The sequence below is a fragment of the Pleuronectes platessa genome, chromosome 5 (genome assembly GCF_947347685.1).
Source record: "Pleuronectes platessa chromosome 5, fPlePla1.1, whole genome shotgun sequence".
NCBI classification, from domain to species: Eukaryota; Metazoa; Chordata; class Actinopteri; order Pleuronectiformes; family Pleuronectidae; genus Pleuronectes; species Pleuronectes platessa.
In genome coordinates, this window is record NC_070630.1 from 11,674,071 (window position 1) to 11,701,062 (window position 26,992).

At 44.2% G+C, this 26,992-nt stretch overlaps 1 protein-coding gene and 1 long non-coding RNA gene across 4 annotated transcripts in view; one reads left to right on the forward strand and one right to left on the reverse strand.

Moving 5' to 3' along the window:
• npas1 (neuronal PAS domain protein 1) overlaps positions 1-26,992 on the forward strand; it is a 74,488-nt gene that overhangs the window by 9,579 nt on the left and 37,917 nt on the right. Inside the window, exon 4 of the mRNA XM_053423636.1 lies at positions 26,256-26,432. The gene's annotated coding sequence lies outside the window, so the exon portion shown is untranslated. The remainder of the gene's footprint in view (positions 1-26,255; positions 26,433-26,992) is intronic.
• Positions 5,938-8,609, reverse strand: LOC128440797 (uncharacterized). 3 transcript variants are annotated; one of them, XR_008338577.1, is made up of 5 exons: positions 8,477-8,609; positions 7,947-8,129; positions 7,241-7,327; positions 6,423-6,569; positions 5,938-6,186 (listed from the first exon to the last, which is right to left on the reverse strand). It is a non-coding gene; the product is annotated as an uncharacterized LOC128440797 (long non-coding RNA). The 3 variants fall into 3 exon arrangements; XR_008338578.1 differs by having other exon boundaries at positions 6,423-7,113; XR_008338576.1 differs by having other exon boundaries at positions 6,423-7,327.

Sequence of the window (26,992 nt, forward strand, 5' to 3'; positions counted from 1 at the left end):
GTCCCTGGTGTGTGTGCATTTCTTCTCTTTTAGGGTCTCTGGTGGTGGCCTCACTCTGACCTCTGTGCCCCCGCTCTAATCCCCCAGCAAATGAGGGCTGTGTGGGGCTGAAGGGGGTGTTTGGGGGTCTCAGGTTTAGGATTAGAGGACCAGAGCGAAGGTCTTGGGGTGACGAGGGATGAAGAGGAGGGAAACAATAGATTGTACGAAAGAATTAAAAGGGAAGGATATTGTCAGCCACCAGTGGTCGTATAGGACCTCATATTAACCCCAACATAGAGATTTATAGTCGCCTCATCTTTGTTTGTCTTATTAGTTGAACAAGTTTATACCTCACAGATCATTACACCAGTCTGTAGTCCAGAGAGGCTTCACAGTTATTTCTATACTTGCGTTGCACATTTCTGTCTGAACAGAATCTTGCAACACAACATACTTTGATGACTTTTGAAAAGTTATTCATTATTTTTAAATGTCATATTTACTTTCATACTGACTTACTGCTTTTTCATATTTCTTTTGTAGGTATAGATTGGATCAATTTAACTCCTTATCTTTTTTGAATGCATCACTCATTAAAAACATGTTTGGATAAAATGGGATAATTTCACCTTGAAGCAATTTGATGCACATTCTGAAGGTAATTATATTTTGCACTTACTCACTGGAGTCTGACTCGGCATGATTCATTTGTACTTTGTACTTTGGAACAGAGAAATCCAGTTGTGATTGCTGTAAGGACTTAATACGTATTAGGTGAACTTGGTGATGGTTCACAGGTCAGGGACATTGAGTTCACCTGCTGTGATTGAACTATGTAAGCTGCTGACATTCAGTCAGTCTCTCTGTCTCTATTATGGTTTCCTTTGCAGTTTGGTAAAATTAACATATTTTCAGTTACGACTCATACGTGCATGGTTTCCCCCGTCAAGACCAAGTTTGACTCCGGAGCTGCGAAGTATCCCCCTTGTTCTAGTTCACAGGGTAGAAGCTTACTGTGTCTTTATTTTAGTTTTTATGTTAAAAAACACTTCTTGCTGCATCAGAAAAAGATTCAGAGACCAGTGATGGTGAACCAAAAGCAAAGTTGTGGCTCGTACAGTTAAACAATGAACCGGAACTTGCAGCAAAGCTCATGAGGCCGAGAGAAGCTGCAGGTTCATGTGGGTGCGTCACTATGAACAACCCAGTCTCATCAGAAAACGTTCAATGGCAACGTTGGTCCACTTGGAACGACGTTACCATCTCACAATCTGGCCTCTCAGATTGTGAGATGGTAACATTTAGTCCTCCCATTGTTTTGCATTGGCGTGTTCTCACGTCATGTGACTCTCAAGCTCCCGTCTGCGGAGAGGAAAACATGGCGGAGATTCCTTGTTTTTTCAGATAAAAATATAATTTTGTAACTTAGTTTGGGCATAAAAATACATTCTGACACCATTTCTAGCGAGAAATGTGCTCTTTGCTTCCACAGTCTTCAGCCAGTTCGTGCTTAAGATAAATATTTTAATAGTTATCACGCATGTTTTTATCGTTGCTATGACGGTTGCCATGCCACCACGGCGCAGCTTGGTGTTTAAATCACAGTCCCTGTGGTGTCCTTCAGTGATCGTGAATGTTATTCATGTTATATAATAGTAATATTTGAGGCTAGATAACATCTCTAATGAGAAGGAACCTGCGAGTCTGTTCATACCGAGGCCGGCCCGAGTGCGCGAGCCGAGCGGCCCGAGCGGCGCGAACCGAGCGGCCCGAGCGGCCCGAGCGGCCCGAGCGGCGCGAGCCGAGCGGCCCGAGTGCGCGAGCCGAGCGGCCCGAGTGCGCGAGCGGACATGACGTGTGGCTGTCGTAAAAACCCTATTTGTAAACAACCAGTCCTTTAACTAAGCGCTACGTCATAAACACGGCGCGCTTGGAAGACCACGATGTCATCTTCCTTCTGTCAGGTAAGTAGTTTATTGTTTTTAAAGATCGTTACGATCTAGGTTTACAGTCCGAGTGCGGAGAGAGTCCGTCAATCCACACTATGGACGCTGTTCATCAGCTAATACGCCATTGTTAGCCACATGCTTCAGCCCAAGGTAGCCTGTGCTACCTGGGAGGTGAATACATTGTTGTTGAAACCAGTTCAAGACGCTTAGCTCATCATTGAGGGACGCTACAATATAAATATAAACATGAATTTGATTTATGAATGCTTTAGATTAATAAGGAGTGTATTTCTCTACTATTACTCCACAATATCAGTTGTTTCATTTTATAAAACAATTGCTATGTTCTGTTTTTTAATCAAGGAGGATCCCAGTGAAGCTACAGGAGTTTCATTAACGTCAACAACTTGGACCGAACGGTTTGTTTTGCTTGATGAAGAGCAGGAAGGGCAGCCTGGAGAGAAAGAGAAGCCGGGTTGAGCCCACTACCATCATCCACGTACCACGAGGAAGATGAGGGAGAGAAATGATCCTACCATTAAAGAGGTACTTTTAAGTTACATACCAGAAACACCATTTTATATAATGTGCTAAATATACATTTTATTACATCCCCAAAGTACGCTTGCTGAAATACAAGTTTATATCACACTGAAAGAATTTTGATCAATCATGCTTCCCTGCTGTGATTGTTTAACTGGGAAAACAACTTTTTCCTCAGGAAGGCAAGTAAATTTAAGGAATACATGTGCAAAGTTTTCCTCTGTTATGTATAATGATGACCCCCATCAAACATAATGTTAGCAATATTTACACCTTTTAATTTATACTGATTATTTCTGTCTACATGTGTGAATTTGCCTTCATTAGTTTCAGAAAAGAGCGATGATGTATCGGTCAGTGGGCGGCAGCACGAGACTCCGCAAACTAGTCTGTAAGCAAAGCAGACGAAGGCATCGAGGTTGCGGCCTGCCATCATTGTTATTTTTGCTTAAAGGGCCGAATATGTTTCATGCAGGAATATTAGCATTTCCCTTATATCTACCAAAACTGCTTGTTTCCCAGACTGCAGTTTTGTTTTGATCCGATGTGGTGTGCAAATACAACCGTATCTGCAATGGGTTGTGGGGCATTAACATTTGTAACTCTAATTTTGTTTTGACAGACTGTGAAAAGAACGTTGAGAACATCACCACTCTACAGGAAGACACAGTCCAGTAATGGGTGTCAGAATTTCAGTAGTGAACGACAGGTACTGTGGAAAAATGTGTGTCATTGTTGTACAATGTCCTTTGACTCTGTTTACACAAGGTTAACACAAAAAGGTTTGATTGTAAACTGATATTGGTATGAATTCATGTTATTCTCCTCTTCACAAGAAACAAACAATCCAAATTACCTGCAGAAAGCCCTTGATGGACGCTTCAGCTGCATCGTCAGACTGGCCAGACAGCAAGATGCCAACTTTAATGCCAATTTATTTGTGTAACATTCTGTGACCAAATGTATAGATAACTTTTTGTAGATTGTAAAAAAAATAACCCATTTATTAAAAAAAAACTACACTAGAATTACCGCACTGCGTTGTATGACTCCGCTAACCAGTGCAATGTCCGTCTACATATTTCTACATATTTTCTCTCGTATAAATGACACTGTGTCTCTTGACAACTGAAACCATAAGATGAGGTCAGTGTGGCCTTGACCTTTTGACTTTAACACAAATACACAGTTAGACAATCCGAAAACATACAGTTATGCCAAAATATATTTTGTTTCACATTCTAGATGGCATAAGCAGAGACATCAACTCAGGAAAAATATTTCTGTAGAAAAGAAAGCCCTGTACGTGTGTACGTATGTATACATACACACGTACAAACGCACTATTGAGACGTTTGGTTTTTTATCATATATTCTCAGGAAGGACTGATGCATTTACTGAGACGGGACGTGAGGGCCTACTCTGCGTGCTCAGAGTTCAAGCCCAGCAGGCTGCAGCGGTCCTGACATATTCCGGAACAGCAGCACAGTCTTTGGATGACTCCTCTGAAGATGAAACATGGCGAGGTACTTCTCCACTGATGAAGAACTGTGAGGGCTGTGATTAGCTACACTCTCTTGCTACAAGGCTACTCTTGCTACTCCCTGGCAGCCTTAGGAAGGCATTAGCTTGCTGTTGGGTAGCTGTTAGCTTCAGCATTTTTAGTTTTTAGCGGCCTGTGTGACGTTTATGTTTAAAACCAAAAAATCAGAGGGAACCATCTTCATAATTTAACACTATGGTTTGTTTGTGTGTCCTTCAGTTCTTCTCAAGAGAAGCAGTACAGGTGTGCCTCAGCTCCACGGTCCCTCCTGCAACCTCCGCTCCTGATGCTAACCTCATGTCTCCATCACACCAAGCAGCAGACCTGGATTGACAGACCTTTCTCCAGAGCTGCCCCCTCCCTCTGAAACCCCCCTCTCCAAAACACTATTTGTGTAGTTTTTAAAGTATTTTTTGCATGAGAATTGTTGATCATAACATTTCCAGCAGATGCCTTAATGTAATGTTTGTGCACAATAAATGACATTGATCATAACATATTGCTATTTCCTTGCACTTCTACACCATGATATTGTCAGATAAGATGCTGATTACATTAAAGCAGTGAATGCTCTTCTTTAAGCAACATAAACACACAATGATCCAATGGATCGGAAGTAGAATGGGCACATTACATTCTGTAGAGAATGCCTCAGTAATTGAAGTCAGAAAATAACTTTCTTTATCTGAGGTTCCAGTCATTTATAGTCACAGCAAATCACACAGGTCTGGTTGTCTAGGGACACCCATATCATATTGTTTAAGATGTGTAACATCAAGTTTATGTATAAGTGCAAAATACATACCGTCATTAGTCAAGAGTTAACTCTCTTGTTTACACTAAATTTAGGTGACCCAGATGTTTCACAATGCATCTGATAAGGTCTTATGAGAAACATTCTTAACATTAAAGAAATGAACACAGAGGATAGCAGTAGATGTTTGACTTCAATCCGTAGCTGATAATCAGCGGCCTGACTTATTCAAACACATTAATACTACAATGAATGAGGCAGGGGTTTTCCATCAGAAATCATTTCTGGGACATTAATTTAAAAGATCTCCAGTATAAGTAAATGTGTTTTAAAATTGGTTTACATCCAAGTGAGAGGCTGTCCCATCACATGGATTTAAGACATATATATTGTTTGTATAAGCTGTCCCTCAGTTAAGTACTTGCACTTCTTGAAAAGCTCTATATAAATAAGATGTATTATTGTTTATACATTGCTTTATACATGTTTTCCTAAAAGTCACTGTAGATACAGAAACAACAGTATGGTTCAGGTGACAGTGAGTGGAATGTGAAGGTAATTCCAATGAGCTCAAGAGAAACCTAATGTGACGATATAGTTGATTTCTGATAGATAATCCCTGCCTCATTCATTGTGGTATTAATGTGTTTGAAAAAGTCAGGCTGCTGATTACCAGCTACTGATTTGAGTCAAACATCTACTGCTATCCTCTGTGTTCATTTCTTTAATGTTAAGAATGTTTCTCATAAGACCTTATCAGATTGCATTGTGAAACATCTGGGTCACCTAAATTTAGTGTAAACAAGAGTTAACTCCTGACTAATGACGGTATGTATTTTGCACTGATACATAAACTTGATGTTACACATCTTAAACAATATGATATGGGTGTCCCTAGACAACCAGACCTGTGTGCTTTGCTGTGACTATAAATGACTGGAACCTCAGATAAAGAAAGTTATTTTCTGACTTCAATTACTGAGGCATTCTCTACAGAATGTAATGTGCCCATTCTACTTCCGATCCATTGGATCATTGTGTGTTTATGTTGCTTAAAGAAGAGCATTCACTGCTTTAATGTAATCAGCATCTTATCTGACAATATCATGGTGTAGAAGTGCAAGGAAATAGCAATATGTTATGATCAATGTAATTTATTGTGCACAAACATTACATTAAGGCATCTGCTGGAAATGTTATGATCAACAATTCTCATGCAAAAAATACTTTAAAAACTACACAAATAGTGTTTTGGAGAGGGGGGTTTCAGAGGGAGGGGGCAGCTCTGGAGAAAGGTCTGTCAATCCAGGTCTGCTGCTTGGTGTGATGGAGACATGAGGTTAGCATCAGAAGCGGAGGTTGCAGGAGGGACCGTGGAGCTGAGGCACACCTGTACTGCTTCTCTTGAGAAGAACTGAAGGACACACAAACAAACCATAGTGTTAAATTATGAAGATGGTTCCCTCTGATTTTTTGGTTTTAAACATAAACGTCACACAGGCCGCTAAAAACTAAAAATGCTGAAGCTAACAGCTACCCAACAGCAAGCTAATGCCTTCCTAAGGCTGCCAGGGAGTAGCAAGAGTAGCCTTGTAGCAAGAGAGTGTAGCTAATCACAGCCCTCACAGTTCTTCATCAGTGGAGAAGTACCTCGCCATGTTTCATCTTCAGAGGAGTCATCCAAAGACTGTGCTGCTGTTCCGGAATATGTCAGGACCGCTGCAGCCTGCTGGGCTTGAACTCTGAGCACGCAGAGTAGGCCCTCACGTCCCGTCTCAGTAAATGCATCAGTCCTTCCTGAGAATATATGATAAAAAACAAAACGTCTCAATAGTGCGTTTGTACGTGTGTATGTATACATACGTACACACGTACAGGGCTTTCTTTTCTACAGAAATATTTTTCCTGAGTTGATGTCTCTGCTTATGCCATCTAGAATGTGAAACAAAATATATTTTGGCATAACTGTATGTTTTCGGATTGTCTAACTGTGTATTTGTGTTAAAGTCAAAAGGTCAAGGCCACACTGACCTCATCTTATGGTTTCAGTTGTCAAGAGATACAGTGTCATTTATACGAGAGAAAATATGTAGAAATATGTAGACGGACATTGCATTGGTTAGCGGAGTCATACAACGCAGTGCGATAATTCTAGTGTAGTTTTTTTTTAATAAATGGGTTATCTTTTTTACAATCTACAAAAAGTTATCTATACATTTGGTCACAGAATGTTACACAAATAAATTGGCATTAAAGTTGGCATCTTGCTGTCTGGCCAGTCTGACGATGCAGCTGAAGCGTCCATCAAGGGCTTTCTGCAGGTAATTTGGATTGTTTGTTTCTTGTGAAGAGGAGAATAACATGAATTCATACCAATATCAGTTTACAATCAAACCTTTTTGTGTTAACGTTGTGTAAACAGAGTCAAAGGACATTGTACAACAATGACACACATTTTTCCACAGTACCTGTCGTTCACTACTGAAATTCTGACACCCATTACTGGACTGTGTCTTCCTGTAGAGTGGTGATGTTCTCAACGTTCTTTTCACAGTCTGTCAAAACAAAATTAGAGTTACAAATGTTAATGCCCCACAACCCATTGCAGATACGGTTGTATTTGCACACCACATCGGATCAAAACAAAACTGCAGTCTGGGAAACAAGCAGTTTTGGTAGATATAAGGGAAATGCTAATATTCCTGCATGAAACATATTCGGCCCTTTAAGCAAAAATAACAATGATGGCAGGCCGCAACCTCGATGCCTTCGTCTGCTTTGCTTACAGACTAGTTTGCGGAGTCTCGTGCTGCTGCCCACTGACCGATACATCATCGCTCTTTTCTGAAACTAATGAAGGCAAATTCACACATGTAGACAGAAATAATCAGTATAAATTAAAAGGTGTAAATATTGCTAACATTATGTTTGATGGGGGTCATCATTATACATAACAGAGGAAAACTTTGCACATGTATTCCTTAAATTTACTTGCCTTCCTGTGGAAAAAGTTGTTTTCCCAGTTAAACAATCACAGCAGGGAAGCATGATTGATCAAAATTCTTTCAGTGTGATATAAACTTGTATTTCAGCAAGCGTACTTTGGGGATGTAATAAAATGTATATTTAGCACATTATATAAAATGGTGTTTCTGGTATGTAACTTAAAAGTACCTCTTTAATGGTAGGATCATTTCTCTCCCTCATCTTCCTCGTGGTACGTGGATGATGGTAGTGGGCTCAACCCGGCTTCTCTTTCTCTCCAGGCTGCCCTTCCTGCTCTTCATCAAGCAAAACAAACCGTTCGGTCCAAGTTGTTGACGTTAATGAAACTCCTGTAGCTTCACTGGGATCCTCCTTGATTAAAAAACAGAACATAGCAATTGTTTTATAAAATGAAACAACTGATATTGTGGAGTAATAGTAGAGAAATACACTCCTTATTAATCTAAAGCATTCATAAATCAAATTCATGTTTATATTTATATTGTAGCGTCCCTCAATGATGAGCTAAGCGTCTTGAACTGGTTTCAACAACAATGTGCTACCTCCCAGGTAGCACAGGCTACCTTGGGCTGAAGCATGTGGCTAACAATGGCGTATTAGCTGATGAACAGCGTCCATAGTGTGGATTGACGGACTCTCTCCGCACTCGGACTGTAAACCTAGATCGTAACGATCTTTAAAAACAATAAACTACTTACCTGACAGAAGGAAGATGACATCGTGGTCTTCCAAGCGCGCCGTGTTTATGACGTAGCGCTTAGTTAAAGGACTGGTTGTTTACAAATAGGGTTTTTACGACAGCCACACGTCATGTCCGCTCGCGCACTCGGGCCGCTCTGCTCGCGCACTCGGGCCGCTCGGCTCGCGCCGCTCGGGCCGCTCGGGCCGCTCGGGCCGCTCGGGCCGCTCGGCTCGCGCACTCGGGCCGCTCGGCTCGCGCACTCGGGCCGCTCGGCTCGCGCACTCGGGCCGCTCGGCTCGCGCACTCGGGCCGCTCGGCTCGCGCACTCGGGCCGCTCGGCTCGCGCACTCGGGCCGCTCGGCTCGCGCACTCGGGCCGCTCGGCTCGCGCACTCGGGCCGCTCGGCTCGCGCACTCGGGCCGCTCGGCTCGCGCACTCGGGCCGCTCGGCTCGCGCACTCGGGCCGGCCTCGGTATGAGCAGACTCGCAGGTTCCTTCTCATTAGAGATGTTATCTAGCCTCAAATATTACTATTATATAACATGAATAACATTCACGATCACTGAAGGACACCACAGGGACTGTGATTTAAACACCACGCTGCGCCGTGGTGGCATGGCAACCGTCATAGCAACGATAAACACATGCGTGATAACTATTAAAATATTTATCATAAGCACGAACTGGCTGAAGAGTGTGGAAGCAAAGAGCACATTTCTCGCTAGAAATGGTGTCAGAATGTATTTTTATGCCCAAACTAAGTTACAAAATTATATTTTTATCTGAAAAAACAAGGAATCTCCGCCATGTTTTCCTCTCCGCAGACGGGAGCTTGAGAGTCACGTGACGTGAGAACACGCCAATGCAAAACAATGGGAGGACTAAATGTTACCATCTCACAATCTGAGAGGCCAGATTGTGAGATGGTAACGTCGTTCCAAGTGGACCAACGTTGCCATTGAACGTTTTCTGATGAGACTGGGTTGCTATGAAGCTGCTTCCAGACACGTTCTCCAGAGATCCTCCACAGCTTCTCAGCAGGACGTTCCTGTCTGAACTCAAATGTCCGATTAAGAGCCTCTGGACTTTCTTCAGACTTTCTCCAACTGGAAATCTATTCTTGTATCTAATCTTTAATACATTACAATATTAGACAAAGAATAAATATATCAGAATGCATCTTCTAGGTCAGATCCAGATGTGCATGACGAACATCTTAGATTTATTTATTATTAAAAATAAACAAAATATCCACATGATGCAGCCTTGACAGTGTGTTAGTTTTGCTGCCACACGTCTGTTGAATACATCGTTTTGCATGTTGTCTGTATGATTGACTGACTGAATTAAGAAATGCCAGTTTCATATCGAATGAACTGCTTGTCAGCTATCATGCAATATTCTACTGTACCATGTCATTCCTGCTGATGGCTGTATGTTTAAAGCATTTGTCAGTGCCAGGCGCTGGTGTGTGTTTGTGTATGTGAGTGAGTGAGTGAGTGTGTGTATGTGTGTGTGTGTGTGTGCGTGCGTGCGTGCTTGTGCGTGCATTCATGTGTGTGTGTGTGTATTAGAGATGTGATCCAGGGTTGTGTCTAAGACACAGCTCAGGTGTCTGCTGAACGACCTCGCTGCAGGGAACAGGCTATCAGGCTGAGAGGGAGCCTATCATGTTAATTACTTTACACACACCCTGCCAACCAAGCGTGCAACACAACTGCTGAGCTCACACACACATACACTCACACACAACATGCTGTGTGTGTATGTGTGCATGTGCTTGGGCACCTGGGCACACAAGCACATGCACACATACACACACAGCATCATCTGTCTTTCTTTCATTTTGTCGTTTTTCTGTCTTCCCCCTCTCGCTGTTTGAAGGCCTTGGACATCAATTCCCTTTTGCTTTCGAGAAAGATTGTTTTATATTCTAATCAATTCAACTCTGTCTTGTGAAATTAATTGACATTCATTCAATGATTTTGAATTCCTCCGAGGATGCTCTTTTGTTTCCGCCTGTCAGTGAGCTGCGAGCGAGAGCGGGCTAAATGTTTTGTCATCTCGCACTCCGGGGGTAAGCCTGCTCGGGAAAGCGTGAGCCTGAGGTCAGCTTAACCTCCTCGCCGCCTCATCTCACGTCCTCGCCGCTCGTGAAAAGGGATTCATGATCAGGAGCTTGGGTGAAACTCATCCCTCTGTGGCATCCTGCATACGTCACCTCGGGGGGGGTGGGGGGGGGGGGGGACTGTTATTTTTCTTTTTTTTTGCCAGAATCATGTTAGGGGGGTTTGAAAGACGAAGTCCGGCGCTCTGAGTCTGGGGAAATGGAGGAGTGCTATTGGCTGGGGCAGGTTGATGCCTTTAGTTAAATGATGCTGGCACGCAGAGGGATTGCTTTGGGAAGTTGTCATCCATCATGATTTTAGAATGACTCAAAGCAGCACTCACGCTTTTGGGGGTTATGGTCTGGGATCCGTGATTGATGCGAAGTGGGTGTGTGCGTGTTTCTGTGTGTGGAGTGAGAAAAGGAGACTGTGTGTGTTTGTGCTCAAAATAAAGAGAGGCCGGTAGGTAAACTGGTAAACCTCTGCTTCACCGGTTGAAGTTACTCTATATCAGACAACAATGATCAGTGCAGCATTTCGTGAATCCCACCATGTGGCAAAGTGTCTATACCGATTTATGTCTTATGTCTTTTCCTCATTTTGTACATGAGTGCCCGTGCGTGCACCTGGTTACACCCCTGCGCGAACCGTATCGCTTTTCTTTAAGCTGAAGCGTTTTGTCTGTATTTACCTTTCTCCCTCTTCCTTCTCCGTGGTTCAAGTCTCAACCAAGTTAATTCTTCAATTAGTGTGATCCCGATATTCAGGGGAGATCATGGAGAGGGCCCCACCAATCAATGTCCAATTAGCGAGGCTCCGCAGGCCCAGAGAGGACGAGGACAACTGCTGTGGTCATTCTTAGAGAGCGGGGCGGTTGGGTCGGGGTCCTGAGTTGAAGGTAGAGGTTTAGTGGAAGAAAGAGATGAAAAGAGGGCGAGAAGAAAGCGTCGGAGGCTCTGCCAGTGGGCGGAGGTGAGGAGGGAGCATCTGGGTCGGAGGAGCCGGGGAGCGTGGATGCTCGGTCGAGCCGCGTGTGAGGACGGTGTAATTAATCCATTGAAGATGTCTGATTGCTGATGACTTTGGGAATACCAGAGTAGTGGCTGGGCCTGGGGGGGGAAGGGCAAAGAGGAAGGGGGAGGACCGCAACAAGATGGATGCAGGGATGCGAGGAAAGGAAAAGCAAGAAGGGCAAACGGAGGGAAAGAGTGAGATTAATTGAGACGAGGGAAATGCAGCAGCTTTTAAATGAGAGGGATGAGTTTCAGTGACAATGCGTGAGGAGGAAAGAAAGAGGGAGGAAAAGAAGAAACCAAGGAATTGATCGTGTTGGGCTGAGGTCAAAGCATCACTCACAGTGTTGTTGGGGGGACAGACCTCCAGATGCCCCATATATGTAAGGAAAAGAATCTCCACAGCCGCTAACTCCTCCCGCTGCCCTATGAGACAAACGAGTGTCCGTTCTCTGCTAATGCTAATGTGCTCTTAAGGCACTATTAGCTGGCTGAGTTTAGCTTTTATTTAATGGACTATTAATTTGTTTGAATGCATTTGGTCTCACTGGCTACAGTAAGAAGTTGGCTTGGCTGCAGCTCAGCTCCCGAACAGCATGTGATTCACTCACCCGCAGCTACTCAGAGGCTAAGCCTTTATAATCTAATTAAATTTGATAAAGCAGGGTAATCTTCAGAGTATTATGGTGAGTACTCATCATACTGATACGCTGATTTCCTTCCATCTTGATAGAAGGTTTTCATTTAAGGCTTCTTTTTTTTTCATTGTCGTCTGAATGTGTTTTTAAGCCGTAGTCACTGTCTTGCAGTCTGGCTCATTGTTTTCAGGGAGAGGGCGACAGTAAACTGCTGGATCTTCACATAATCCAGAAGAGAATGCAGACCAAAGTTGAGTTCTCTAAATGTTTGAGGTCTTTCGTTTCAGAGAGAGCGACAGACTGGGTCTGGAGAAGTTGTAATTCAAGTCAAATGGGGGCACACACCTGAACAAACAGTGCAGGCTGGATGTGGTGGGATGGAGCCCATATTTGTGTTGTTGGGCTCTGCACTGTTTTTAGTTTGTATGTTATGGGTTACATCATTTAACATCATTTTTTTCTTTTACTTTTATTGTTCTAGGAGGCTACTATGTTAAACTCAGTCAAATTGGATTTTAATTTCACAACATCAGCCAAGGAGGTTATGAAAGAAGTGGACTGATAACCTAAATGACAAAGGTTATCAGACCACTTGTATCTTTTAGTTTTCTACTGAGGACTAGACAATCATAAGCGGATTGCTCAGCCATGGCTTGTGTATTATCTTATTAGGATTCTAGTTCAACCTTAACGAAGTGATAAAATTCATATAAGATTAACTGTAACTGTTTCCCTACAGTTGCGCAGTGGGAGGCAGAGGCACGAGTGAACGAACCCTCCCAGACGTGTTTGAAGACAGAAGGAAAACACTGTCTTCTTGAAATAATTGTTAAATAGTTAAAACTGCAGCTTTTAAAAATCTTTTTCATTAAATCTCTGTGAATCACAGATTTTATCCATATCAGAATGATCTTACATCTTCAGCAAACAGCTTTAACCCAGATGGTGGTGAACACAGTCAACAAAAAGGAACCTGCTCCATGAAGATTGAACCTTTATGTGAAGGAAACCAATCGTGATAGGAGTCTTAAATGTGAATGTACGAATTTGTGATATGTACGAATTTTGTTCAGGGCCAGAGACCTCAGACATTTTATATCAACATGGGGAATTTTTTCCTGCATCCACTTTAATTTAGTTAGTCTCTGAGGTTTTCAGATTTCAGTCTGGTCTCCAACAAAGGAAAGACGTGATAGTTTGGATCAGTCCACTCACAAATATTCCAAAAGCCTGAGCATTGTGCTTTTTATTATAGTCCTGCTGCCCCTGTGCTGTCCCACATAGGGAAAATGCCAACGAAACACTTTTCATCTAATATGGATTCAAACACCCTTGAAGGCTAAAAGCTGAAGGTCGAGACTTGAACCTCATTTCAGATCCAATTCTGAGAACAGAACCAGAACGATGTAATCACTGCTCCGCTCCTTATGGACGACACAGTACATTTGTCCACATGCTGTCATCCTCCAGCCCAGATAAGCTGGAGAGGGGACATCTTCTTTCTTCTTCTTCTCCTCAGACCTACAGTCTGAGTGTAGGAGATTAAATTGAACGCTCTGCCTCGGCCGTGCTCCTCCATTTCTCCTTATGTTCATTTACAGCAGGAATTACGTTTAATAATTAATGCAAAAATGCAACCTTTAATACATTCAATGAATAATTGAGAGTGAACATGATACTATTTAATGGATCGCTTTTGATGTATCTGCATGTATCTGGAATGGTCAAGGCTGTGTTTATTAAAGTCACCATGGCAACAGCGGGGGGGCCTTTGCGCTTAACTGACTTCCTGCGACGCCGGGCCGTACAACTGTATTTACATTGAAGACGTGGTCACACACGGTTTAATATTGAATTTCTAATTCAGATTAACCCTCACAAATTGTCTGTGACATTTATGGTTGTAACGCAAGGATCTAATGAGGCGATCATAACAGATGTGACTGGCTGCGTGAAACAGCGTCTGCGCCAGTGAGAGTGTGTGTTCAATAGCACACAATGTTTAATTGTGCATGTTTGAATGTGTATTTATTCATTCAATGGATACACACGTGGGTAAACCTGGTAAACATACAGGGAAACAAATAGGTTTGAAGTGTCAGCGTCAAGCTACAGGATGAACTGCAGCCTCAGGACTCCCCTGTGGCCCTCAGGCTCAAGCCTTTGGGTTTTCTCTGTGAGCGAATAGCGTCGTCACTTGGGGAGACTGTGAGGTGTGTGTGTGGGGGGGGAAAGGGTCAAAACAGAAATTATAAAATGGGAAAGATGGACCGCTACGAAAAGAGCGGAGGTAAAAATTGTCCAGAGTGGAGAAAAACGGTGACAGGAAGTGGCGGCGTGGAGCGAGGGAACGTAACAGACAGGCAGAGCGGCGCGCCGAGAGAGGGAGACAGGCAGAGACAGACAGAGGGAGAGATAGACAGTGACAGAGGGAGAGATAGACGGGCTGTGTGAGGATGCAGAGAGTGTCCCCCTCTCTCGGCTGCTGCCAGAGGCAAACAGACAGCCTCTCTGCTGCCGGAATGCTAATGCAACAAGCTGCTCCTCTCCCCCCCCCCCCCCCCCTCTCTTTACCTTTCTTCTTCTTCTTCAACTCTCCTTCGCACAGAAAGTTTAGAGACTATAGACACGAGCGTGGACTTTGATAATGGGGGACCCTGACGCCATCCTGTTATTTGCACCTTGAAGAACCGTGTGCGGGTGTTGGTTCTGCAAATCAAGTGCGTGTGTGATGATGATGTTAATGGGTTGTTGTGTGTGTGTGTGTGTGTGTGTGTGTGTGAGTGAGAGATATGAGTGGAATCGCATATTATTCATTTTTGTACCTCTTTCCTGCAGCCCCCCCCCCCCCCCCCCTTTAAGTTTTATTCTGTCACCATGTTTGTCTGCAGCTCAGTAGCCATGACTACCTGCCGTGTCAGCGGGGGGGGTCACTATGTCAGGGGCCGATCGCGGGTCAGTCCGCCGACCTCTCTCTGTCTGTGTCACAGTCGGCTGACCTCTGACCTCCCCCCCCCCGCCCGTCAGCTCTGAGCCGTGGCCCTAGCGAGGGACACAAAGCAGTTGTTCAGAGACGATGAATGTCTCCCGGCTTCATCATGCGGGCAGGTTTGTCCCTCCATCATTTAAGACACATTCACGGCGCGTCCCACGGAGAAATGCCCCGCGAGGAAAGACGGCGGGTGTTTTTCTGCCGTGGCGACAGTCATCAGTTCTCAACTTCAGGCAGGACGTAACCTTGAGTGTGGAGCAAGTCGGCTCAGCCCCGCTCAGCCCCCCACAACACGCCACCCCACCCCACGTCACCCCACCCACCCCCGCCAAAAACTACCTCTGTCTGTGTTTCTGTCTGTCTGTCTGCACGGAGATGGCAGCTTCTGAGAAATGGTGGCACACTCTGAAGTGTGATCCATTTAGATAGCGGCGTGGTGCTCTCCCGGCGCCGCTCAGACACTTACTCCACACACACACACACACACACACCGTGCAACAAACAAACACAGGCGTGAGCACGTGTGCGCCCGTGAACACACACACACACACACACACACACACACACACCTGTGCGCATGGACAGAAACAGATCTCTTCTTTCCACAAACACAAACACACACACACACACACACACACACACACACACACACACACACACACACACATGCGGCAGTCTCTTGACATGCACTTGCTTGGTTGACAAGTCCTCTCAGATAAGCTTGAGTGACAGGTAGGGAGTGTTGACTACTAGTGTGTGTAGAACACTTTGCTAGATATCGCCACTTTACGATGATTGCGTAGTATTTATTTAATCTGATTTGTATTATTTAATCCTAAAAGTTGCATCCTAACAGATACGGAGCAAATGCAAATTTTTTTCTACTTAGTGTTTCCTGAAGGGTTCATCTTGTATCGCGTCTATTTATTTTCCGATGCTGCCTCCCTCTGTTTCATTTCGGTTGTTAATTTCCCTGCCACCTTTTTCTATCTCTTTTCAAACATATTGCTCTGCCCGTGTCATCTAGAGAGAGTCTTGTCAGGTCTTTGGCAGTAGATGTTTGTTCAAGCTATATTTTGAGAATTCAGGCCTTGTATCCCCTCCCCTCCCCTTCACTTCCTCTATCCCCAGGCCTCCCCGTGCTCCATTCCTCTATTTTCTTATCTACTTTCTTCTCCTACTTGCTCCTCTATGTCATTGGCAACTCTCTCCTGTCTGCTCTCCTCTGTCTTCTCCTCTCCTCCTCCTTCTCCCCCCCCAATCCTCCTTTCTGTTTCTTTTACACACCCTCTTCTCTCTCTATCAGTCTCTCTATTCTGTGACTGCTCTGGCTGGTCCCCCTGTGGCACACCGTGTCGTGTCCCTAATTTATTTATAATTAGTGCTCTTTGTCGGGATGCGCGGGGAATGTTAACGTACACGCCACCTCGCTCTGGGTACAAATGGGCTGGTGTTCCTCCGTCCTCGCCGCCCGCCCTGACTGCCCAGCCGACAAGGCCACAGGGATGGACAGATCTTCTGTCCCAAGTCCAGACGCAGACTCTTTAAATTATAACGACTCCGCCGAGAGGAAAGGCTGCGCACCGCGAGACAACTCCACCTTTATCAAATCACTCCTGTCCATAACTGAGTCCTGAAACACTTATTTGAATTAGTAGAGGTCGCCGCAAATCATTTGTAATGAACTGTCGTAATTTTCTCGGCGCAAGTGTCTTCCGAGAAAAAGGAGAAGGACGTTTTATGCTGTAAAATATAGAAAAATCCAGCTTTACTGAATGAACTGGTAAGTAAAAAATAAACATAACATGATTATTTAATCGCTTGTTTTAAGAAAATAAAACATTCAGGTCAAATTGACTCGGTAAGAAGTAGAGTTTACACTGTGACTGACACCCGCGGAGATACAGATACACACTGTCAGCGCGCTCACCTGTGCAACGCCTGAATGCAAAACAGAATAACAAGATGGGACAACATGTAATCTGAAAGTGTAATTTATTAAACATCCTGTTGAATTTTAATGGCCATCGCTTGTAAAGTTGAGCTGTTTTGGGGGTTTGAGTCGCAGGGAGAGAGGAAAAAAAATGTATTTTTTTATCGGGCCACATTAATGTCAACGCCGGCGTCACAGACAGCGTACATGAGCAGGACTGACGGCGCTGACAGGACTCACTGTGTGTGTGTGTGATCAGCCAGGAAGAGCTTTTGTCCTTGGGCTGAGAGGGCACCTGGCTCCTCTTCCCCGTCCTTGTGATCTCTCTGTTCCCCCTCTCTCGTGCCGCTCTATCCCCTTCTCTATCTGTCTCTTCCTCTCTTCTCTCGACTCGGATCCCTTCATCCCCCCATCTCGCGCTCTCCCTCTCCTCTGCCCAAGGCGATGCCGTCCTGCAGGCTTTGATCAGGGGGCCAGGGAGGGGAGAGGAAGTGGGTCAAAAAGTTGTGCTGGAGACTGCAGGAGAACAAGGCTGGAATATCGAGTAGGTGAGGCTGGGAGAGAGGGAGAGAGATGGGGTAATCTAGTGAGAAAGTGATAGAGTGAGGGAGAGGGTGGGAGAAAAGAACGGGGAGGGAGAGGGTAAAGAGGAATGGGAGAGGGGTGAGGAGGGGTGGCGGGTTAGTGAAGCAACCGTGAGAGGTGGAGGGAGGGGAGGAGGGCCGCCCGAACTAAACAAGTAGAAAGAGATAAAAAGAAAATGAAGAGAGCAACAGGAGGAGATAGAGGAGAAGGACGTGGGAAAGGAGAGGTGTCTTCATTTACTGAGAGGGAAAAAAACGACAACGCATTTGTCTTGAACGTGATGCCCAGCATTTAAACAGCAAGTCGGAGGATAAGGGCTTGTTTTAACTAATCTACAGTGTGCAGGACAGATAGTTCAGCTCGGTGTGTGTGTGTGTGTGTGTGTGTGTGTGTGTGTGTGTGTGTGTGTGTGTGTGTGTGTGTGTGTGTGTGTGTGTGTGTGTGTGTGTGTGTGTGTGTGTGTGTGTGTGTGTGTGTGTGTGTGTGTGTGTGTGTGTGTGTGTGTGTGTGTATAGGCCTTTCTTTTAGTGTGTGTATGTGTGTGTCTGTGTGCGCGAGCATATAGGCCTTTCTCTTTGTCTGTGTGTGTGTACACGCGTATCCTGGCTGTATATAGTGCTTGACTGTGGCTCTTTGTGTGCATGTGTGTGTTTTTTTAAAGATCATTAAGATGCATGGTTTATTAATATTCAGATCAAACCATTAATATTCGCCAAGTGTTTCTGCTCTCCTTGTGTCGTCAGCTCACCTGGGACTGGGGAGGGCAGAGGGGGAAGAATGGAGCAATGAAGAGGGGGGAGAGATGAGGGAGGATGGAGGGGGGGGCAAAAGGAGGAGTTAAAGGGGTAAATGAAGGAGGAGAAAGACAAGATGACGGGAGGAGATGGACAAAGTGGGGGGACAACTTGGTGAAGATCTACGCGGGACTTGCAGGGACGAGAGGAGGTGGAGGTGGTGGAGGTCCTCATGAGGGGGTCAGGTGTATTGTAATGGGCAATCTGGCGATGCAGGGATGCAAGGCGGGGGGGTGGAAGGTTGGGGTGTTAGGGGGGTCCACCGCTGGGACCGTGAGGTGAGAGGGGTGAGGGATTTTAGGGGGGAAGCGGGGGAAGCAGAGGGAGTTTGGTTCTGGAGTAATTGGGCCAATGGGAGGATAACCATGAACACACACGCATACACATTTAAAAACTACAAAAACACACATTCACTTCCACTTTTAGGTGCGCACAAATAACATGCACACAATTTCTGTTCAAAGATGCATAAACAAAACGCACAAAAAACATTAGAACATTTACATACACACATGCCTTTGAATACATATTTTATGTGCCTGTACTCCAGAGACCAAACGCTGATGCAGCATTCACAAACATGTATGTAACATTAATGGTCACACACAACATGAAAACACTAAATCTTCTAATTACAGTAAATTTGTATTCATGTTCTTTGAATTAAAATAAAATAAGAAATGTTAAAATTCTTAATTAAAATGTAAATATATATGTTATATATATATTATTGACTATTATTGAATGTTTGATCTCTGTTGCCTTTTAACTGTCATACCTGCTGTAACGCATGATGAAGGAACAACACACTGTTAACCAGTAAGCTAGTCCACTGGTTTTTCCCACCTGATAAAATTCTTCTCTGCAATGGTGTCGAAAACTAAAGCAGCAAAGATGCTAAAAGGAAAAACTAGTGTTACCTTCGGTTGATCAATGGCAGTTAACTTGCCTTTTTCGGCTCAATCTAAACTAATAATATATTGACTATTTCAGTTTTAATCACATGTATATGAACACATTCACTCCATTGCCTCCTGTATGCACACATGAACCCCTGCCCCCCCCCACGTCACACGCACGCACACACGCACAGACACACACCCCAGTCAGTTACAGATACACTCAGGCATGCACAAAAGCGGACAGCAAATTAAAGTGGTAATTACTTTTAAGCCCAGAAAGGTGAGGGATTGTATGGCAGGGAGCAATGGGTCACTGTTGAATAGAGAATAGCGGAGCAGGCAGACAGTGTGAAAGGCAGATATGCATCTCAATGAAATATGGAGGAGCGTACGCAACAAAAGATGGAATGGCTCCTTAATAGCCGCATGGCCTCAAAGAATTATTGTCTGATAGATTTGGAATATTATCTCCTCTTTGGCAGTTATCTTTGAACAACCATTCATACTTATCATGGCTGTGAGTCGCTGTAGGGGAAGGTGACGTAAATGTTGTGTTCTGCTACGCTAGATTTGTATAGTCTTAAATATCAGGCTGACAGCAGATGAGTCTGTGTAGCAGTGTTACGTCTCAACTGAAAAGAGATCAGAAAAAATGATTTCATGGTTGCAAAGAAATCTTTCAATATATTGTCTGAAACAAAAACAGTTTTAGAGAAATTTGGACTGAGGTTCTCCTTCTGATTTATGGATTTTTTAGCTGTTTGTTCTCACTTTAAGCTCCGAGTCCAGTTCCAGCTGAAGCAATAGGTGCGTTCAGGATGGACTTGATCTGTCTTGATCTGCCGGCGGCTGCACGGGTGGAGTTATGAAACACAGATGTCAAGTTTCTACTTCTCCTCAGTGAGACGAGAACATCGGCCGATCTCGCAGATCTCGATAGATTTTGACGTTGTAGATTAAACTGATGCTTTGGAAATCCCTGTGTTTCTGCACAGAAAATGCAATGAACAGCAAAGTTAACTGGTAACTTTCTTTCAGTTAAAAGTTAAATGTACACAAATGAATCACATGGAGAGAAATGACCAATGACCGTCCTGTCCACAACTACGTAGGCTTGACTTTGATCGGTTTATAGACGGGCTTTCATCTCACATCGGCCGGTTGTCTATTGTCTTTGTCAACATTTCAGAATAAAGTGCATAATAAAAAGTGTTCCACATTGAATTCAAGAAAATGAATGAACTGGTTCACTTTGTTTATTTCACTCATTTAACGTTATGGTAATAATACAAAAGAACATCCACATCGTTAAAACTTTACATCGTGGGAGGCAAAGACCTGTGAGCCTCCTCCGCTTCTTTTTACTCTTCTATTGGTTATATGCTGTCTCAACTTGCATTGGTCATATCCAATAAACCGTGGTTTGATCCAGACTGAGACCAGCCCCCTTTAGTCAGGGTAAGTTTGGATCCGCTGGTCTAGACCCTGGTCACCTTTCACACTCTGACTGAACTGAGCAGACTGAACCACAAAGTTCCCAATGTCCATTAAGAGTCTATCCTGGTGCGCCTGTTGGACTAAGAGCAAAACTTAGTTACTTTGGACTGCACTTCTCTCCCTTACATCCAATTCTGACCCACAATGCCAAGGTCCAATCTTATTCAATCTGGTCCAGTGACTCAGTCTTGTTCTGTATCAAATAAATCCCAGACTAGACTCATAAAACATTCAACAACACAGTACAAATTCTTATCAGTGTTACCTTTTTACCATCTTATCTCTATTTATCACATTTAAACAGCAGTTTCAGGCTGAATGAACTCTAACAGACATGTCACTGACACGGTGTTGTCCGTAGAAAAAAGCCTGTGGCTATTCTTTGTGTGATCCATAGATTAAGACACAGTATGTTTGGATCAAATGTAAATATGTGTGCATGTGTCTGATATCGTCTGGTTTATTTTTGGAAGCATTTCAGCAGAGCGGCTTCATTTTCATTCACCGCACACTCGCAGTGTGTTTTAGCTGTGAAGGAGTCGGCCAGGTTTCACAGAGAGTCTGTGGTTATAAATCTGATCAGTCTCAAACCTGAAACTGACTGGAGCTGTTCCCTGTATTGTTTAGTGACCTCAGCTTTTGTGTGTTTGAGTAAACAGCAGTGACCTGTGATCCCTGAAAAACCAGTAACAAGCTCACAGACTGAAAATAAAGATTACACAGTATTTACACATCAGACCAATTAGTTCTCTTCCTCTTATTTTATCCATATTCTCCAGTTTGTACCAGCAGGAGATAAGACCTTATACAATACTTGATCGGCAAATAAGTTGGCATTAGATCTTTATTGAAGTAGTCAGGGCGATATGAGGGAGTACAAAACTCTTAATGATGAGGAAAAAAGTTTTTTCCATTTTTCAGAATCTTTCCTTTCAATTGAGGAAGTTTGAATATGTTATTTCCACTCTAAAGATGTTAAAGTTTTGAAACATGTCTTCTGTCACTGGATCGTTTGAAGTGAGTCTCTGAGAAGGCAGATTTCAGTCGATACACTGAACGACCACAACCAATAGCATCTGTAGACAGGCAGGGAAACAAGGTCAGACGTGGGTGTGACCGTCTCGCTGCCTGCAGCCGCCGTCACACGCCCTTCCACATGCATGTGCTGATGCACACGCATCACAAACACACATAAGCACTGACTAATGATTTATTTTTTAATTTACCCACTTGATTCAATTACTTTTCATTTTCATCACATTAATTCTCCATCAGCCTCAGGTTGTGGTTTTGTGTGACTTCGAAGAGCACCCTGGGTTGTGAAGGGAACACCTGTAATACCTCTCCGCGAGGCAAGCCTCCGGTTCTAAACCACGCCTGAGAGCGCTCTCACACACACACACACACTCACACACTCACACACACACAGACACACTCACACACTCACACACACACACACACACTCACAGTCAGATATTCCCTGCAAGTCTTCTTCAAGGACGCCTGGGGAAGACTTGGAGGACAAAATCACATACTCCCTCTCCCAGTGTCTCAGACGCGCTGCACTTCTAATGCAGACAGAAAGCCTCCTCCAAAGAGACGAGACACACTAACCCACACACACACACACAAACTCTGTTACCCATGCAGACACACACTTACACTTACACACACTTAAACACACAAACACCCTGAAAGGTCCTTCCACCTTCCCATCCGATTGAGAAAAGCAGGACATTTTCTGTTTCTCTTATTGTCACCGTCTCCTGCTCTCAGTTGTTTCAAGCTCTTGAGTGTGTGTGTGTGTGTGTGTGTGTGCGTGTGCGTGTGTGTGTGTGAAGTGGAGGGGGCTCGCTGGGACTCTTTGACGACCTCATTCACTCCCTTCTTCTCCCCCTCGGCCGCGCCACAGCCGACATGCCCAACAATGAGACGGGAGGGTGGGAGTCAGACCCAGGAGGAGTAAAAAAAAGAGAAACACTGAATGCGTCTTCATTTGCCTGAACTTTTCACACGTCTTTCCCCCTTTGTTGCCGGCTGCCTGTTCACCACGGTGCTGCGAGCCGCTCGGCCAGTTTCCGCCGACCAAAAGCGGCACTTTTCTCCCTCTGTCACCCCCCCCCCCTCCCCCCCTTCACCCTCCTCTCCACAATGTTAAGCCCATTTTTAGCTTGACATAATCTGAAATGGTACTTAAGTGAATTTATGTCTACCTCAGTGCATTAACTTCTGCTGTTTCCTCCTTTATGTTGCTGGGTTTTTTTTTCTCCTGCCGTAGCGGGTGCAGCGATGGAGGGAAGCGTGAGGGAGGGAGAGAGAGAAAGAGATTTGAAACTCAGACCACGGAGTAGACAGCCTATCAGTATTCAGTAGAGAAAGTGAGTGATGGAGGGAGAGAGAGAGGGGGGGAGAGGCGGAGAGAGAGAGAGAGAGAGAAAAAGGAGGAGGGAGTGATGTATCAATATTCTGAGTAGTGTTTGAGGGCAAGGGGAACGAACAGAGGAGAGGAGGGAGGGAGAGATGGAGGGAGGGAGGGAGGGAGAGAGAGAGAGTACTTCAGTGAGTCTCTGAGTGTGATTATTTGTTCACGTATTCGCTTGCATGTGTGTGCGTGTGGATCTGTGATCGTATATATGTTGTTTTTCTGTGTGTTTATGTGGCTGTGGGTCTGAGCACATGTTGACTCTAAAGGTTGTGCACACAGTTCATACAGTGGAATATAAAAACCTATAAGGACTGGTGTTATGTTGAGGCACTCGTACTCTGGTTTTTATTTAATGCAACTTTATAGACTATTTCACTGGAAGGCTGCGGACCGTTAAATGTTGCAGACCATTAATTTTATAGAGGCTTCCATCAACATTTAGTAATTCTAAAGTAAAGGTAGACCCTCGAAAATATCATCTCAATATCAAAATTTAACCCATAAGTCCACTTTAAACAAGTTTTTCTTCTTATGTTCAAAGTGATGCTGCAAACTTTATTGTGTTTTTGAGTTGTAAACTAAATTATTAGGCTGTTCCCGGGTAATTAATTCTGGTTTTAAAATCACATTTATTACCAAATTTATAAAAGGCTCGAGGGCGAGGGACCACGCCGCTCCTCAGACGTGGTATCGTCTCTGCTGTTTCAGCCTGACTCGGGACCACCTTGGTCTGGGGCGTCATTAAACCCCGGATTTGAGAAGCCTTTACTTCAGGTGAGATTACTGTCGAAAAAAAGTGTGTGTGCTGCTACTGGAGCCGTCGCGTATAACTAGAAAACCTAGATAACTGAGCTTTAGCAAGTATGTTGTGTATGTTTGTGCGTGGAGGGGTGTTGTGTGTGTGTGTGTGTGTTAGCTCCGCCTCCCAGGCACTTTTTGAATTCCCACGCCGGTCAAAACTTAATGGTGAAGTAACACTTGAAAGACCAATCAGGCCTAATTGAAAGCTGCCGCCTCTGCATTAATATCACAGGATGGCTCAATGGTAGAGATATGTTATGAAAAGGCAGAGGGTTGTTTTGTAGAGAAATCTTTAAAAACAACATCCTGGCCCTGTCTCCCAGAAGCATCTTAAGATCCTAGCTGATTGACTTACAGTGAGAATTAAACCATCTTTGGTGCTTTTGAGAGAAGGGGACTCTGCCAGTCGGACAGTAAGCTCGAGCAATCTGGCATCATGCTGTTTCATATAATTACTCCACTACATTACAGAGAAAAGGGATTTAGCTTGTTTAATAACTATTGTTACTTTACAGACTAATATTCGACTCAAATACTGAACTCTACAACAATTGTGTTATTTCTCTAAGATCACATTTTTCATATTGGGCATATATCGATAGACATACAACCATATGTCTGCGAAAGGTTTGTATCGGCCAATATATATCGGAAAATCCATTGGACTCTATTTGCTCTACCTCTACTGTTAATAGTAATCTTATCATATTTTCTGTATAATGAGATCTTTGGCTTAACTTTACTTTGCTCTTTAGACTTCTGTACTTTTACACGTGTAGAAATAAGACGCTACTTTTTCTCTCCATTTAAGGACAATAGTTGAGAAATGTTCTCCTTATGTATGTGTACCGAGTTGTTCCTAAACCTGTAGAGTCAATCAGTCATCATTTTCAATAGTGGAAGAAGACTGGTGTAGGTTTAACATGAATTAAAACATTGAACTCTGAACCTTGAACGGATCAGAAAACTGTCTAAATGATCTGGTAACATTTCCCTGAGGCTGAGAAACAACAACTGAAAATGAGGAGGGAAAACTAGAATTGTTATTGAAATTGTTATTTTTATGCTATTTAATTATGAGAAATATGTTCTCCACAATGTTAAACGTGAGGTATTTTTTTCAGTTGAGGGTTAGGCTGCAGGAATTCGTATAAGTCAATGCTGTGTCCTCCCAAGTGGCAAAAACAAGTGTGTGTGTGTGGGGGGGGGGGGGGGGGGGGGGGGGGGGGGGGGGCCGACAGGAGTCACAGTTTACGTTGGGATGTGATGGAATCTCTCACTTGTTTCAGTCATCCTCCCTCTCTCGCTCGCTCTCCTCCGCTCTCTCTCTCTCTCTCTCCCCCCTCTCTCTCTCTCTCTCTCTCTCTCTCTCTCTCTCTCCGGCTGCTAATCAGCATTTGAAAGGCAGCTTTGACAGTGAGAAAGAAAGTGAGGGGGGCACCGAGAGGTGGGGGTAAACGAAAGCATGAGACACAGCGAGTTAGGGAGGGAGAGCCGGAGAGAGACTGAGGCGAGGGGCTGTACAAGCATGCCTTTTATATTTACTAGTGACTGAGAGAGGGAGAGAGAGAGGGAGGGAGAGAGAGGGAGCAGCTGAAGGCAGAGACAACTGGTGTGCACGGCTTTCCCAAGAGGAAATGAAAAGAAAGAAGCTCAGCGAGGAGAGTGAATGAGTGAGCGGGAGAGAGGAAGGGTGGGAGGGAGCATGTCGGCTGGAGAGAGAGGGAGCGAGAGAGGGAGCAAGAGAGATGGAGTGAGAGAGGGAGAGGGAGAGAGCGAGAAAGAGATTCTCACACTGGCTGTGTCCTAATCCGAGTCCATCTCCAAGAGGCAGCGGAGCAGAGTGTTAGTGAAGTGAGTCTGAGAGCCAAGGAGAGCTACATCATCTAGCCCCACTCACACACAGACACACACACACACACAAACAAACACACACACACACGGACACTCACTGTCTCTCTCTCCTTCACACACACACTCTTGCTACGGGAGTCCATGATGTGTCCGGCAGCGCGGCCACGGCTTTTGTGAAAGTGAGGGGGATTGACGCTGCCCCTGTCCCAGCCCCCTTGGCTCACACGCACCGTGTCTGTTTGCTGTGTTTAAGCCTGAGGTGCTGGTGGAGTAGGAGGAGGTGGTGGAGGGGGGACACTGCCAGGGCAGAGACGGGGCACCGGAGAAGAGGAGGAGGAGGAGGAGGAGGAGAAGAAGAGAGGAAGAAGAGGAGAGAGACAAAGTGGATCAGATCAACAGCAGCAGACTGAAAGCTGGAAATGTCCGTCAGGTGAGTAGATAATCTGACAAGTTACGGTCAGCACACACACACACACACTCTCACACTTGTACACACATGCAGTAGTGTAAACACACTTTGCCAGTCTCTTTTGATTTCCTCACAGACACCTGAAGTCAGATTCCTGCTGTCAGATTAACACTGATCTTAATTTTTAATCTGTTGCTTCACTTATTATTTTGCAAATCATGATGGAGATGGATTGACAAAGTCTTATTGTATTTTGTAGAAATCTAATCCTGAATTACTTCACCTGAGATAGAATATCAGGGTGTGGTGAGAACTTTTAGCTGTGTCTCAATTAGGACAGAAACCCTAATGTTTCATATTTATTAAATTTGCAACTGATAAAATTACCAGTAATATAAAAGTCAAATCATGTTTTTCCTTAAAAGACAAACCACAAAATGTAATTCAGAATGAGGAGCTGTATTTTAGATTTGGTCGCTTAATTTCTGTTTTGACTGAACGATTAAATCTACATTTAATTCCAGAAAAACACACAAATTGACGTGTTTACCTCTACATAGAAGTGTAGATTAAAGCTTTGC